This window comes from Pan paniscus, chromosome 9, assembly GCF_029289425.2.
Source record: "Pan paniscus chromosome 9, NHGRI_mPanPan1-v2.0_pri, whole genome shotgun sequence".
Lineage (NCBI taxonomy): Eukaryota > Metazoa > Chordata > Mammalia > Primates > Hominidae > Pan > Pan paniscus.
Genome location: NC_073258.2, coordinates 111,827,873 through 111,845,175, shown reverse-complemented (window position 1 = coordinate 111,845,175; position 17,303 = coordinate 111,827,873). Strand labels below are relative to the sequence as shown.

At 37.9% G+C, this 17,303-nt stretch overlaps 1 long non-coding RNA gene across 1 annotated transcript; it reads left to right on the top strand.

Annotated features, from left to right (window-relative positions):
- The first annotated feature begins 4,062 nt into the window (after window positions 1-4,062).
- Window positions 4,063-16,627, top strand: LOC134731209 (uncharacterized). The gene is made up of 2 exons (XR_010113387.1): window positions 4,063-4,607; window positions 9,677-16,627. It is a non-coding gene; the product is annotated as an uncharacterized LOC134731209 (long non-coding RNA).
- Window positions 16,628-17,303: the final 676 nt, after the last annotated feature.

Genomic DNA, 17,303 nt, shown 5'->3' with positions numbered 1-17,303 from the left:
TAGCAACTGAAGAACATATCTTAAAAACAATAGGTATTTTTAATATAGAGAACAGTTTTTTTTTCTGTTTCATTATTTTTGTTTTAGATTTCTATTAATTTAGTTCTGCAATTAAAATGTTCTTTCATGTATTAGTTATTAACACTAATGATAAAGTTTTCCCCTTTTAAGTAGTCTTTCCCCTTTTTTTAATTTAACAAATAAATATTTACTGTTTATTGGAAAACATGGTAGAAAACACCATCTAAATATTAGAACAGCTTATAGAATGCTCACCGTGCACCAGGAATGATTCTAAATATTTTGCTCACAAAAACTCACTTAATTTTCTTGTATTACTTTTCTGTTACTGCTCTGCTAAATTACCACAAATTTAGTGGGTTGCAACAACACATCTTTATCATCTTACAATTCTATAGTTCAGAAGCCCAATGTGGTCTCACTGGGCTAAAATCAAGGCGTCAGCATGACTGCATTTTTTCTTTTTCTACTGGAGGCCCCAGGAAAGAATGTTTCCTTACCTTGTTCACCTTCAAGAGGCTGCCCACGTTTCTTGGCTCATGGCTCCTCTCTCCATCCCCAAAGCCAGACATTGCTTCTGTGATCACATCTCTTTCTCTCACTCCCCCTTTCTCTCTCCTTCGTTCACTTTTAAGGATCCTTTTGATTATAGTGGGCCCAGCTAAATAACCTCAGATAATTTTCCTATTTTAAGGTTAGCGGATTAGCAACCTTAATTCCATCTGCAAACTTAAATCTCCTTTGCTATGTAAGGTAACATACAGGTTCCAGGGATTAGGATATGGACATTATGGGGATCTTATTCTGCCTTCCATACCTCTCAACAATGCTAAAGGTACTATGATTATTAGCCTTGCTTTACAGATGAGGCACAGAAAGTCTATGCAAATTCTCTGAGGTTACAAAACTGAGATCTGAACCCAGACAATCTGGTTTAGGAATTAATACTCTTAAAAATCACATTACACCAAGATAACTCATCACCAACATATTGTACTTTTTATTTTACTGTGTTTTTTCCTGTGCTTTTTAACAGGATTATTAGAGTATAGGCATAATTTTGTGACCCTTTTCTTACCCTGTTTTCACTTTCTACGTGAACTTCCCCCCATCTTTATACTGTCTATCTGGCATCCCATTTCAGCCCCAGGGCCTTTGCACATGCTATTTCTCCTGCCTGTGATGCTTTTCCATATATCTGTGTGGCTTACTCAGTCTTACTTTACTATGCAAATATCTTGTCAGGAAGACCTTCTTTGACCAAGGTTTCTAAATACACACCCTATATCTTTTTATCCTTGCACTCTGCTTCTTTTTTCTTTATAGAATTTATCATTAATTGATTTCTTGTAGTACATTAATTTATTAATTCATTTATTATTTGTCTCCCTTACTATAAAATGATCTCCACAAGGACAGGGACTTTTTGTTCATTGATGTAGGCTCTCAATAAGTATTTCTTGAATAATGAATTTTAAAATTAAGGAAAGCCATTTATAATGCCACTACCATAACAAATATCATCTGTCTTCATGTTCTATGCATTGTCTATTTGTAAATATAATTTTACATATTTAATTATAGCACAGAGACATTTACATGTGTGTGTATATGTGTGTGTACATATTCAACTAAATATTACATCTTAAGCATTGTTCATTCTGTTCTACAGTCTTCAGAACTATTAGTTTTAATGACTTTGTGAAAAAATACTAAATTGGTGTATATAATTAACCATCCATTTGTTAGATGTTGTTTAGATTATACTTTGTTCCTTTATTAACCAACTGTTTAATCTTTGACTGGTAATCTAACTACTTTGCACTTATTTGCTCATTAGGAAAAGTATATCTAGATTATTACTATTAAGTACAATAACATCAGTAAAGTACCCAGATTATGCCTGATAAATAATTGTTTCCTTTATATTATTAGTTTCCTTTTCTGGTTTTATTTCTAATATATTGCTATTACAAAATAATGCTTCATTGAATATTTGTTGTTATTGACATTTTTGTGTTAGTCCTTAGGAAAAATATCCAAGAATTTTATCACTGAGCTGGAGTGGTTCAAAATTTTTGCTAAAGGAATTAAATCGAGTCAACTTATGATGAATATTTATATGTTGGTTTTAGATATGTTTCCCAAAAGACAGACGTGATACTCCCCTTTATATTTTATTTAGAGCACAAGGTTTTTATTATTTCAGAAATATTTACTATTATTCCCATTAATACTTTAAGCCTTCCAAGGTATAAAACTTTCCTTTGCCTCATGTCTCAAAAATATTCAAAATTATATTTAGAACTGGGAAATGATTACCTCAGCCCTTTTTGGGCTGAGTGGATTGTTCATTCATTCTAGCTTTGAATCTCCTTTGAATTTCTTAGAATTGTGCCCAAATTATTTCCTTCTGAGCTTTTTTTTTGAAAAATCTTTCTAATTTAACAGTTGCTTTTAAAAATAGATTCATCATCAGTTTGCTGCTATAGTTGTCTATATCTTTCCTGATCTCAATTTAGTCACAGCATCTGTGCAAAATGGTATGAAAGTTATTTATTACTCCACCATCCAGAGGGAATGCTTGATTCCTGACATTTATATTCCCTTGAACATAAACGCCAGATAAAAAGAAAAATCAAACTTCATGCTTTGGGGACTGAACAGATTGCCTACCATGGTTAGTAGAGGGTGCCCTCCCCCGCCTCCTCTTCCTGAATTAGAAATACATTTTCATGGCTGGTGTCCCTAAATGACCAGATATTTTTCTTTTTAATTACATTTGTTGGGACAGTTTGCACTGGGGAAAAAAGACCTACTGGGCTGATAGAATAGCTTAATGGTTAAGAATAGGCTTTGGAAGCCTGTAGACCTGGGTTGGTCATCAATACCTCTGTTGCCTTGAGCTTATTGCCATTAGATTCCTGAGCTGTCAATGGGGATAATAGTCCTTAGCTCACAGATTTTTGTAAAGGTTAAATGAATTAATGTATGTAAAGTATATGCAAAATGTCAAATAAAGGAAGTGACAAAATGTTAATTATTATATAATAGTTAAGGTAGAAATAAAATGACCTTTACATGCAAAAACATGTGCACCTTGACAGCCACTGCTATAAACCTTAAGAGATTTGCCATTGCCTGCCATTAAACCCAGTAAGGGCTTAAATGCTTTGTCAAACTGACAGGCATCACTCTGTGGTGGTTTTAGATTCTGTACTGAATTATATCTTTTAACAAGACTTGTTCTTCTCATTTTGGTATAATATAGAAGACCAGTATAGTTACATGGGTGATTATACAGAAATAAATGCAGAGTTTTCACATGGTCCAGATTGTTCAATCACGGTTACATTAGGATTCAAGTGAAGGGGAGACTGCTACCAGCTCCCTTGCAACACTCAGGCATTAGAAGATGAAGTTGTGTGAGGTGTAAGGAAGGGCTTTCTATTTGTGGCAGACATGAACCTATGCTTTGGGGACTGAGCAGATTGCTTACCATGGTTAGTACAGAATGCCCTGTTGAAGCCACATGAGGTAATTTCTGACCACAGGTAATGAGATAGAAGAAATGTGAGTTTCTAGAACAGAAAAAAAAATTATATTGTGAGTCTTCATACCACTGAAACTGTAGTGCTTAGTTTCAGTTGATTTGGGATGCCCTGTCTTTCTCCCCAGAATCAGGGGATGGGAGTGTGATGCTGTACCAAGGCTTGTCTTTTATAGAGACCAACATTTGTGAGTAATCCTCATTCACATTCCATTGTCTGTAATTAGTCTATTATGGTTGCTAATTGTCACATGTTTCTAACTGAAAACAGTTTTTTAGGTTCCTAGAATTTCCTCATTTCTTCTACGACCCTTCTGGTTCCAAAGAATTGAACCTGCAGCTCTCAGTCCATGTCAAGCCACCAGGCCACCAGGCACTCTGTGGGACCACCTAGGACCCTGACAATTTCCATGGCAATCTTGGCTGCCCAGGATTTCTCAGTGGCTCTCAGACTCCACCAGAGCAAGGGACACTCTGTGAGGCAGCTATGGGCCAGTCTTTGCTGACACAACACCCAGACTTTCACCTCCGAAGTCTGTGTCTCCCAGGGATCTGAGTTCCCCTCTTATATTCATCAGTTCTGTTTGAGAGTTTAGCATTTCTTCACCAAGCTTCTTTTTGCAAGGGACCCACAAGTTCTACAGGAATTTTGTTTCTCTCAGACCCTCTCTTCCTAGCCCAACAGAGAATCTCAACTAGATCCCAGAATGGGAAGGCTTTTCTGACTCATCATGCATTCCTCCAAAGCTATGGTTTATGCTTATAACAGAGGCAGGAGGCAGCCAAGGGTCCCCAGCGAAACCCCGCCTTCAAGCCTAAAACAGCCTGAAGGCTGAAAAACCGGACTTCTGGTCCCGGATGAAGCCCGCCCCTTCCCGACTGTCTCTTTCTGAATAACGCCCACCTTTGCACTGGGAGAACGGGGTGGGGCCTCCAGAAGTTCACGCCATTTGCAGCGGGGAGGAGCCTGTTCCTGTGTGGCGACCTGGGCTTCAATCTGTGAGGCGGGAAACCTGCTAGCAGGACTCTTGCTTTGGTGAGAGTTTTTTCTTTTTCCTTTTCCCTCAGTAAATTCCGTTTTCCTCACCCTTCTGTGTGTGTCCGCGAGCCTAATCTTTCCTGGTCATGTGACAAGAGCCCGGTTTTAGCTGAACTAAGGAGAAAGTTCTGCAACTTTTAGACATCTCTTTTGAAACACAATAAACTTTAAGATAACAGAAAATGTTAAATAGCAATTTGCCAAACATCAGGAAAGACATGGAAGTAAAAAAATGTGAGCTTTTAAAGACAAAAGTCATATCAGATGCAATTAAAAATACTCAGAAAATTTGGAACCAAGTTCATATTCAGGAAACATGGCATACGTTTTGTAGGAAATCACTTAAAGTAAAAAAAAAAAAAAAAAAAAAGATATAAAAACGTTTACTTCTAATTCTTTCTCCCAAACTCAATTGCAGAAATGCCATAGAAGGGACAAGAAAGTGTATAGATTTGAGCATTTAACTTTAAAAATTGGGATGGCTCTGGGGAGAGAGAAAGTGCCTGTATCCTTATATGGGGGAAAACAGTAGCTGTGGTAGGAGAGGCACCAGGATCTCAGGATAAAGTGGAGGAGTTATAGAGCTAGGTTTTCTTTCCATTTCCAGTCTATTATTTGAGGACCTATGCTTGTCCCTCCACCAGTGGATTTTTTTTAGAAAGCCAAACAAAAACAAACATTAAAACCAAAAATCCCGGCTGGGCCTGGGGGCTCACACCTGTAATCCCAGCACTATGGGAGGCCAGGGTGGGCAGATCACCTGAGGTCAGGAGTTCAAGACCAGCCTGGCCAACGTGGCGAAACCCTGTCTCTACTAAAAATACAAAAATTAGCTGGGCATGGTGGCATGCCTGTAATCCCAGCTACTCCGGAGGCTGAGGCAGGAGAATCGCTTGAACCCAGAAGGTGGAGGCTGCAGTGAGCCGAGATCGTGCCATTGCACTCCAGCCTGGGTGATAGAGCGAGACTCCGTCTCAAAAAACAAGCAAACAAACAACAACAACAACAACAACAAACCCAAATCCCCATCAGTTCTATCCCAGTGCAGCCAGGATCCACAGCAACCTCAGGGCCATGCTGGTGCTCACTGTGGTGAGGAACCGTTAGACAGCAAATTGGTGGTGGTATTGGGTATTTTATCACTCCACCCCACTTCCCATTAGAGGGCTAGTAAATTAAAATCAACAGAGGAACCTCACACTGGGGACAGGGAGCAGGAGCTGTGCACATAATGATGGGCAGAGTCAGGCTGTAGAGCCAGGGTCTTCCACTTTGGGGCATGCCCCCTTCTTGTTTAAGCATATTAGGAGAGGCACGATAACCAGGGATGAGAGTTTGGCTCTGTCTCCCATTTCATATTACCAGCCAGGTTCTTCCACTTTGGGGCATGCCCCCTTCTTGTTTAAGCATATTAGGAGAGGCACGATAACCAGGGATGAGAGTTTGGCTCTGTCTCCCATTTCATATTACCAACCAGGGAAATATGAGCCCACAGGAAACACTACAAAAAAGGTATGGATAGACACACATCTTTTAAAATTATTGTCCAGCCTTAAAAAAAAAAAAACTAATATTATTCAGCAAAAAAAAGAAAAAAAAAACAAACCCAAATCCTGAAATACGCCACATGGATGAACCTTGAAGATGTTATGCTAAATAAAATAAGCCAGTCATAGAAGAACAAATACTGCATGATTCCACTTATATGAAGTATCTAAAACAGCCAAACATGTAGAATCAGAGAGTGGAATGGTGATTGCCAGGTTGTGGTGGGAGTGGGAAATGGGAAGTTACTAATCAACAGGTATATAGTTTCAGTTTCAATTATGTAAGATGAGTAAGTTCTGGAGATCTGCTGATCAGCATTGTACCTAGGGTCAACAGTATTGTATTTATACACTTAAAGATTGGTTAAGATAGTACATCTCATGTTAAGTGTTGTTACCATAATAATAATAATTTTAAGAAAGACTGCCAAGTGAATAAGCTATACCACATGCAATGAAATTCATGGCCTTAATAAGTCAAGCATTCACTACTAATTTATATTTTCAAAAAGATATAGAAGAATATTGTTGATTGAATTAAAAAAGCAGAATCAAGTGGAAAAATTGGGTAAGGAAAATATGGCTGTTGAAATAAGAACTCCATAAATGAATGTATTACAATATGGCTGAACAATTAGTTTGCTATAAGATCAGGTTAAGAAACTCCTTCAAAAAGCATCAAGATGTAATAAAAATATTAGAAATATAAAAGAGAAAACAAGTGATGTGGAGGATAGAATGGAAGTGACACCATGCAAATCAAAGGTGCCCGTAGAAAGGAAAAAAAATAAATAACTGGAAGAAAAGAAATATTTGGAAAAAGCATAAACAAAAATTTGCTTGAATTTCAGGTTGAGAGAAATCATTGGGTGCCGAACAGGTTAGAAGATAAAACAAACGAAAGAACACCTGAAACATTATAGACATTAAGTACATAAAAAGCAAACAGAAAATTCTAGTTTCCACCGGGAAGTATCATATCACTTAAAAAAGAATAAGAATCAGAATGATGGTTTCCAGCTTCATCCATGTCCCTACAAAGGACATGAACTCATCCTTTTTTATGGCTGCATAGTATTCCATGGTGGATAGCATTAGGAGATATACCTAATGTAAATGACAAGTTAATGGGTGTAGCACACCAACATGGCACATGCATACATATGTAACAAACAAATGTTGTGCACATGTACCCTAGAACTTAAAGTATAATAATAAAAAAAGAATAAGAATCATGCTGACATTAGACTTCTCAATGACAACACTGGATGCAAGATAATGGAGTTGTCCAGCTAAAAAAGTTATATTTCTGATATATTCATGTAAACAATTATAAGTATTAGGATGTAATAAAGATATTCTCAGGTATACATGACCTCAGGCTTACTACATGAAGATCCTCTTTGAAAACATGCTTGTGGGAAGTTCTCTGATTCAAGGAGAAATAAATACAGAAGAAAATGATAAAATATGTGAGATAAAATGGTAAGTAACTTAGTAAAGTTCAATATTATTTCAAAAGAATGGACCAAAGAATGTATATTTATACAAATCTAGAACTAAGTTCTAGTTGATAAAAAACCTAGTTGGGGGGTGAAACATAAACGTATTCATAACAATCTATTCAGAGCTGCTTGTCTTGACAACCTGGGACCCCTGTATAATGAGATAGCCAAGAATAGGTAAGGAAACAGCCTGTTGCAGGAGAATGACCCTGGGGTGGGAATCAGGAGATCTGAGATTTACTTCTGTTCTGCCACTAATTTGTTGCATGCCCTTTGCAAAATAACTTTTCTCAATTATTCAGGTATTTTTTCTTAAGTGTAGATGAGGCAGTTGGACCAGGGCTAAGTTCTTCTCAGTTTTCTTATTCTATGACACGCACACTTAATCTTTAATCAGCAGCAATGATATGGAGGTTTCTGTCTATATATATATATATATATATATTTAAAATTTTACTATTATAATCATAAACAATAGTGGCCAACAGTGATCCTTTTGGAATACTGAAGCTGAAACTCTTCTAAGTGCTTTTGTGAAAATATTATCTTGAGGTAAATGACATTTATCTCTCAATTAGGCAGTAAAGGACAGGAAAGGAATTTACATTCTACTGTTTTATGCTCGTATTTTATTGACTTCATTAAACTTTGCATTTAAACACGTATATGTCTGCAGTTTATTAGAAAATTAAATGACAGTGACATTTGATACACACAGATGAGATGGAAAGGTTACATTTGCATGAATCTCTGTTTCAGTTTTCAGTTTTAATTCTAAATTATGAGTCCTTTCTCTAGTCATTAACTCATTCTGGGCATGGATTGATTAGATCATAATCTGCTTGGAAATAGGAACTGTACCTGGTTTTCATGGCCCACAATAAACACTCTATAAACGGTTGAGTGGAGGAAATCACTCAACCACATAGATGGATACTGCTCACTCCCATTCATGGTCTAATGTTAGTGCAAATAGCCCTCTGTTGGTGTTGGTGGTCAGGTCCTCAAGTGCTTTTGGTCACTTCTTTCCCAGTTCCCTATTCTAAACCTTTATCGTGGTGGACACAAGCCACCTACACAACCCTTGCCACCTTCACTTTAAACAAATGACTCTCACATCTACTTCACTGAGAAAACTGAGGTCACACTCTTGGAATGATCCTAACGCTCACTGACTTTGTGTTGAGTACATTTTGGTGCTCTGTAAATATAGACAGTAAAACCCTCCTGCAATGCTAGTGAGGACAGCTGGTTGGTGATGAGTTCTAGCATCTGGGAACTCATGACCAATCATGTTATACCTGAGTGTGAGTTGTTGGACATTTTATTGCAGAGTATGTTCCTCAAGTGGTTACTCTGTCTCACAGACCTGAACTCTTCCAACTCCTATTTTTCCTTCCTTAGTGTGTCCACACACCTACCCATTCTTTCCTGCATTTGGATAAGATATTTCCTTTCCAAGGTCTACATTCCACCAGTGCATTTCATCTCATCCCTCTTACCTTTCTCAGGACTTTGCTTTTTCTCTTGTGCTTTTAATTTCTCCTCTGCTGGCTCATTTCCCTCAGTCCAATTCATTTGTTTATTCATTAAATCAGATCAGGTTAAATTATTCATCCTAATTCTTCACTCCTCTTTAATAGGGTTACGTGTCCACCCCTTTACCATAAACTCTGTAGTATTCTCTCACTCCCATCTTTCTGGGTCTGTTTTCTCATCTGAAAGATGAAGCGCTTGAATAAGATCAAATTCTTACAGCTTTAATATTCTGTTACATACTTAATGTTTAATTAGCTGCAATGATACAGACATTTTTATCTCTATATTATATATGTTTTAAATTTAGTGTCATAATCATAAATGATAGTAGTCAGAGTATATTTTCCTACCTCATTGATGTTTGGCTTTGTTATGTGATTGCTTTGACCAATGGAAAGTGCAAGGAAGTAATAGCCAGACCCAGCCAAGGCTCCAAGAAGCATGACATGCTTCTGTTTGCCTCTTTGTTTTCCAGTGGTCTCCTGTGAGAAGAACATGCCCCAGGTAGCCTCTTCTTTGAGAAGCACAAGGAAACACATGGTGGTGGAACTGAACACAACCCACAGCCTGGAGCTAAACCCAACCTAAGCCAGCCAAGCTCTTCCAAGATCACCCAAACTCAAGTTGACCCGTAGATTCATGGGCAAGGAAAGAAATGCCTGCTGTTTTAAGATCTCAAGTTTTAGGTTGATTTGTTATGCAGCATTATTGCAGTAAAAATGAACTAATACACTACCTAATCCCATTTTTCTATTCAACAATTATTTGTTGGGTAACTGATATGTGCCACACACTTATAATACAGGCTTCAGGGATACCATGGTTAATAAAATAAAGAGGGCAAAAATAAATGAACAAGATAATTTTGCATTTTGACAAATGCTAGGGATAAGACAAGATGAGTGATGTGATAAATTGTGGTGGGGCTGTGGAAGAGGGCACATTTAATTTGGATGGTCAGAGAGAGCCTCCTCTGGGAAGGAAACATTTGAATGAGATGAATAACAAGGGCGAGGCTGCTAGAGGATGATCCAGCCACAGTGCATTCCTGCAGAAGAGCCAGGGTGGAGGTCCTACGGTGGAAATGAGTTTGGCTTAGGAACAGATTCAAGTATATCTCAAATAACTGAAAACTGTGAAATTAACATCAAAAGTATTTGGAAGGCTAGAAGCTAGGCTGATATGTAGAAATAAAACCCAGCTTCAGGAAGGAGCTGAGCCAGACTCAAAAACAAGGGGGGCAGCAAAGAGTGGTGGATTCTGGGCTGGCCTTGCTGGCCACTCACTTGTCACAGGCCTTCAGGGTGGGGTGGGTCAGCTGGCTTAAATGTGCAGCTGGACAGACAGCTGCTGTTTCACTGCATTGTCTCACTGCATCTGTCTTCATTATCTGCATCCTATTTTGTGTTTCTTGGGCCAATGTTTCCCATCTCAGCTAGAGATATTTTACATTGTTTTCACTGCATGCAAATAATTTCACAATTTTCTGTGGAAAGCCTTTGCTCCCTCCTTTCTTGTTTTTTTCCCATTATTTTAATAGAAGTCGTGTGCATACATGGTTTAAAGAGTCAAAGAACCCTGTAAGGTTTATTTTAAAAAACAGCCACTGTTATGAGCAACACCCCCCTGCTGACATTTCCCCATTCCAGAGGCACTTTCATCTTTTTTACATGATTGACATTTCACCTTCCTGTCTCTAAATAACATACTTAATACTACTTCTTGATTTGCTATTTTTAGGTATTTTGTATTGATTTCCTTCAATTGACTAGGAGGACTTAGCTTTCTTCCTTCTTGCTTCTTTTATCAAACACCTTTCTATTCTATGCTATCACCGTTCCCTCTTGGCATAATGTTATGATAATTTTGCTGAGCTTAATGTTTCATTTGTATTATTATGATCACATAAATGCTTTTAATAGCCAAACCAGATGGTAAGATGTAATGATATTTCCTTTCTGTAGTAGGTGGCTTCTAATATGGTCCCCAGTGATCTCTGATGACTAGTATTCAAGGCCTTGTGTATTCCCCTCTCCTTGAGTGTGGACTGGGCTTATTGACTTGCTTCTAACAATTAGAATACAGTGAAAACAATGGATGTCACTTCTAAGATGGGGCTTCATAAAGACCGGCTATCATTTTGGGCACTATCTTTGGTTTGCTCACTCTTAGTGTGGTAGGTAGAGTTCTAAAGACATCCCCCCAAATTCTTACTCCCGGTTATTCAGTCGAACACTAATCTCAGTACTGCTATGAAGGGATTTTACAGATGGAACTAAGGTTGTTCATCAGCTGACCTTGAAATGGAGGGATTATCTTGGATCATCCAGATAGGCCCAATGTAATCACATATATCCTTAGAAGCAGAAGAGCAAGGCAGGAGAATAAGTCAGAAGAAGAAGGCAGGAGCAGGAGACAAGAGGCAGAAAGAGAGGTCAAAGAGATCAGAAGTGTGAGAAAGCCTCATTGGCTCATTGGCTTTGCAGATGAAGGGGGTTACCAGCCAGGGAATGTGGGTGACTTCAGAAGCTGGACCCTGGTCAACAGCCAGCACGGACATGAGGACCTCAGTCTTACAGCCATGTGGAACTGAAATCTACCAACCACCTGAATGAGGCTGGAAGTGGATTCTCCCCTGGAGCCTCCAGATCAGAGCCCAGCCTGGCTGACATTGATTTCAGCCTTGTGAGATTCAGAGAAGAGCCTCTGAGCTTACCTGGACTTCTGACCTATGGAGCTGTGAGATCATAAGGGAGAGTTCTTCTAAGCTGCCAAATTTTGGGGAATCTGTTATAGCATCAGTAGAAAGCAAACACATGTGGGAAGCCAGCTGTCAAGTTATGAACATACAAAGGAAATTGGGGAAGTGATAACATCAAGCATTCATCATGATAAGGCTTATGTTATTGAATGAAATTTTCTGAAAGAATTACATGAGCAAGGTCATTCACTTACCCAACAAGCACTTACTGAGTGCACGCTGGGGACATGGCCCTGAATAAGACAGACAACATTCCCATTTTCATGGAAGTTACATTCTAGTCAGGAAAGAGAGTGGGTGACTATGGTTTATTTTTGTGTTATTTTCTTCCAACTCTACTTATAATCGGGAGAGATTTCATCACCATTAGCCTCATACTTTTAGGAAAATTCCAAGATTATTTGACAAGCATGTAATAAACACCTACTAAAGCCTCAGATTGTGCCAGGTCCCTTGAACCAAATGTGTGGTCAACAATGATTCCTGTCCTCACGAATCGTACATGAGGAGAAGATGGCATATGTCGAAGTGCATAGCTACTATGCAATGTGATCTGTGCAGGAGACAGGCAGGTTAGCCAAAGTGGGTGGGTTTAGGTTTCTGGAGCATTGGTTGAGGTGCATAATAATGAGATGCTTTCTATTTAGCAAGCACTGTCTTTTTTTCTGTTTGTCTCTGAAAATAACAAAAAGGGCCATATTTTCTTCTCATTCTCTTATTTCTGATTACGGGGCGCAGATCTCAGAGAAAGGTAAGAATGCATTATCCTTGAGCATTGCCTGCATTTTTTATTTCTCTTCATAAAAGTCAGGGATCTATTAGATATTTGACCTTGAGCTGGCCAGATGTGTTTGTTCAGTAGCAGAAGATTAAGATTTCCTGAAAGGCTTGGTTGCTTGTTTTTTTTGTTTTGTTTTGTTTTGTTTTTTTCCTGAGTACTATGATTTTCTGGCATGTGCTATTCCCAGAGTAATCTCATTACCATTACTCATTTACTAGTGAGAGACCATTTAGCTCAGGGGAACCCTGTGTATATTTTAAAAATAGCTACACATTCAGGTTGCTTTGATCTTGTAAAGAGAATGGAAAAGGAAGCTCTTAGTTTTATATGCCGAAATAGCTGATTTGAAATCAACCTGTTTCCTTTGTATACAAACATGTGCATAGACATATGTAACCTGTATAGAAATGTGTTTTATATGTTTATATACAGAGCTCACTGTGGGGTTTTTTCTGTTTTTGCCAAATACTGCTGTTTGGTTTTCTCATTAAGATTCAAAGAGCTTCACATTTGTAACTCTTTTTTTATTGATTCAATCAACAATCAACTGCTATATACCTAGCACTATGACAATTTTGAGGATATAAACATGAGCATGAAAGAGACCTTAAGTAACTCAGCTTGGTTGAGGAGCAAACACCTGGATTAATTTCTGGAGAAGGCAAATGGGTAAGAAATGCCTTTCTTTTGGCAGAAGCTGGACTAGTGACAAGATGATATACTAACCTCTATCACAAATAGAATTTCAAGTTGGGACATAGCTTTTCTCCTGCAGGAGTGCCTCCCTAGGAGCAATAGAATTGAGGTAAATAGAATCCTATTAGAATGAATTAGGCAGGAACTGGGTGTGAAAATTGGATGAGAAATCCTGTTTAAATAAACTATATTAGGCCAAGCACAGTGGCTCATGCCTGTAATCCCTGCACTTTGGGGGGCTGAGGCAGGAGGATTGGTTAAGTCCAGGAATTCAAGCCTGGACAACATTGTGAGACCCCATCTGTACTAAAAAATAAAAAAAAATTAGCCGGGCATGACTGCATGCACCTTTAGTCCCAGCTACTCTGGTGGCTGAGGTGGGATTACTTGATCCCAGAAGATCAAGGCTTCAGTGAGCTGTGATTGTATCACTGCACTCTACTCTGGATGTCAGAGCATGACCCTGTCTCTGAAAAAAAAAAAAGAAAAAGAAAGAGAAACTGTATTCATTAAGGTAATGTTAGCTATTATTAAAAAAATGTGTAACTGCTAACATAGGATAAAAGTGTATTCCTCAATCATGTCCATAGTAACTGTACCTGGCTGATGGAAGCTTTCCTCCATGGAATGACTCAGGAATCAAAGCTTCTTCCAGCTTGTAGCTTTACCCACTTCAGCACTGTTTTTCAATGTCATTGTGTTCTTCACCAAGTTGGCAGATGGTGAAAAAGATATAAATGCATGTGTGAAGCTCATAAGGTCCATCCAGGTTTAGAAGCGGCAGACAGCACTTCTTGTCCCATTCCATTGGCTAGAACTCAGTCATATGACCTCATCTGACTAGTGGGAAAGCTGGGAAAGATAGTCTAACTGTGTGGTGGGGAAGAAAGAGCTAAACAGTTAATATCTGACACAGAAGCCTTGGGCTGAATCATAATATTTTAGGCTGAAAAGTATTAGAGGGTTTTGTACCCATTTATTTTCTTCTTTCCTGGGTAGAGCACACATCAACTCTTTCGTAAATGATGTATGATCCAGGCTATTCTATATTCTTGCTTTTTGAGTCTGGACTCTAATCTGTCAACATCCAATGTTAAATTGTGGTTTCCAGAAAAGATCACATTACTCCAGATATAGTTAACCAGTAAAAGCACAGGGGGACAAATTTTTTTTCTCATCATGTCAACATCGCCCAAGACTATCAGATATTTCTTACTTTTTATCATTGCATTTACTCACCGAATTTTGTAGCTGTCATGGCTTGGAAAAGTGTGAATTGCATTTCGGAGAAGACAACATAAAATTTTTGAGTAAATGTTCCTCTTTCTTGGTCATTATTGTGTTCCCAATGTCTAGCACACTGCCTGGCACATTGTAGGTATTCAATAAATATTTAATGGATGAAAAGGATTTTTAAATATCTTACAAGATTTAATAAACATACCAGACACTTTCATATTTTTCATTCACTTATCTTGCTGAGCTGCATCCCAAGTAATGTCTGCATACCAGTTTTCCAGTTTAATACATTTTGAAAATTTCAGTGTCTGTACTTTTAATTTCTAGAATTTCTATTTGTGATTTTCACCAGTTTATTTGCTTTTTGGATCTTAATTCTTCCTTTATGTCCTTGAATATTTTAAACATATTTTATTTTGGTCTCTTTCAGAATGGTCTAAGTTCTGTAGATTGTGGCATTTGGAAGTTATCCCTTCCATCCTCCTCATTGCATGTGTGAGATCATCTTCATCTGGTGTTTTTATCATGGGAGTCTCAGGTGCACTAGGGGTGGGAAAATCCCATGGGGTGTTTTTGAATTTTTCCTCTGCTGAAGTTTTTTACATAGAACCAGCTTTAGATCCATTTTTATGTTGCTATCTCATTTTAGGGTTGTCTCACCTTGAGGCTAGTAAAAATGTGGACCACACACTCACAAGTGGCATGAGTTTGGGGTTCTCGTTTCTGGTGGATGACTGGGAATAGAGCCTAAAGTCTTAATTTCCTTCTCAATGGACTTGAAACCATGTCATTTTCAGGCATATGTCTGGTTCTTGTGCCTTGCTTGTCCATTCTTTTTTTTTTATTTTTGGCATCCTTTCTTGCTTTTTTATGCTTAACCATATATTAAAAACATCTTAAAAAATATATTCCCCTCAGCATTTCAATGGGTTTGGAGCAGGCACTGGGGTTTCCCACTGTGGTGAACACTGTGATGCATGGCCTAGAAACCCCTCCACTGAAGGATTTGTTGACCCAGCTGCTGGCAGTGCTGTCTGTAGATAGTGCTCAGCTGTCGGCCCCTTCAGGGATTACCTCAGCTGCAGGGAGCCCCTTTGTCCAAGGTCGTGCTCCTCTCTTTCCCTAGGCAGCCTGCATCGAGTGACTGATTAATGCAAGAGCACAAAGGCCACGCCATGTTGGCCCAACTCAGGACAATTCTGAAGAATCATTCTAGTTCTCAAGCTCGCCATGAGTTTGATCATGGCAGTCCCTGAATCTGTATCGCAGCTTGATTTCCCTCTTTACCTGTTCCTGCTTCCTTCCCACCCTTTCGGGGAGGTTGATTCCCAGGGCTCCCCTGGGAAACATCTTGTCTACTAACCTCCGCATCACAGTCTGCTTCCTGGGGAACCAACCTAGGACACTCATATCAGGCCACTCTATATTGACCAGAAGTCTCATATTTTAAGACATTCAGAAAACTTTTTTTTTTTATAGTGTTGATGTGAACAGCTGCCAAGCCAGTCAAGTCACCTCATCCTATACTTGTGTGATAGATTTATGTAAGACCTCACTTACTTACTATATTGTTTTTTTTTTTAAATTCTGCCTTATGTTTCAAGCTATTAGGATCATTTAAAATTTTGATATTTTTGGCTTTTTGATTTTTCTCTTTTCCAGCTTTGTGACATTTTGAAGTTTGATGTGCAGGCCTTCATCTTGATTACTGATAAAAATATTTATAGAAAGAATTAAGAGTCTCTCCTGATTAATTCCTCCTCAGAACACAGAACCAATTTTATACTCTAATTTCAAATAGCCCCAATTCTATGCTACCATCTACATTTCAATATTTTACCTAGAAGGACATCGTGAGAGACTTTACCAAATAAATGAATTTGTGAAATCCTGGTTCAATCTGTTCGCTGACTTCCTCTCATTTAATAACTTTATGAAAAAAAAGAAAATTAGATTGGTTCATTTGGTATGTGTTATTCTCAGAGAACCATATTTTGTCTCCTGGTGATTACCTCATTCTTTCCTAAATGTTTATAAGTGATTAAAATGTTAGCTGCTATTATCTTGATTAGATAATTCTTCAAAAAATCTCTCATTTCTCCTATGCTGAAAATTGAACATATATATAGTTCTAGTTATTAATACTCCTGTTAGTTAATTGATTAGTTTTTTATGGGGCTTTAAAAATCTGTAAGAGGTGACAGTGTTTTATATCTCTATTATAGGCAAAACATAAGCATATAGACAAAATTTATAATATAAAGTTTAAATTATGCCTAGACACTCAAAAGAGTTGGTGTTTGAGGTGTTAAAATATCTTTATGTGATGGCTTTTAACAAAATAGTTAGATACTCATTCTTGATGTTATTTTTATAAAACTAAGAATAACATTTTATTTCCTTAACACACAAAGGACATCTTTCTAAAGACAATAGCCAACATCATTCTCAATGTCAAAACACTAAAAAAATTCCAGTTTAAATCAAGTATAGGGCCTACCTGATCTATATCACCACTGATAATTTTTTTTTATGATTTTTAACAATGCAGTAAAATACAATGCAGAAGTGAAAGCTATAAAATGAGACACATGTACCATTATTTGCAGATGGTTTAACTACAGA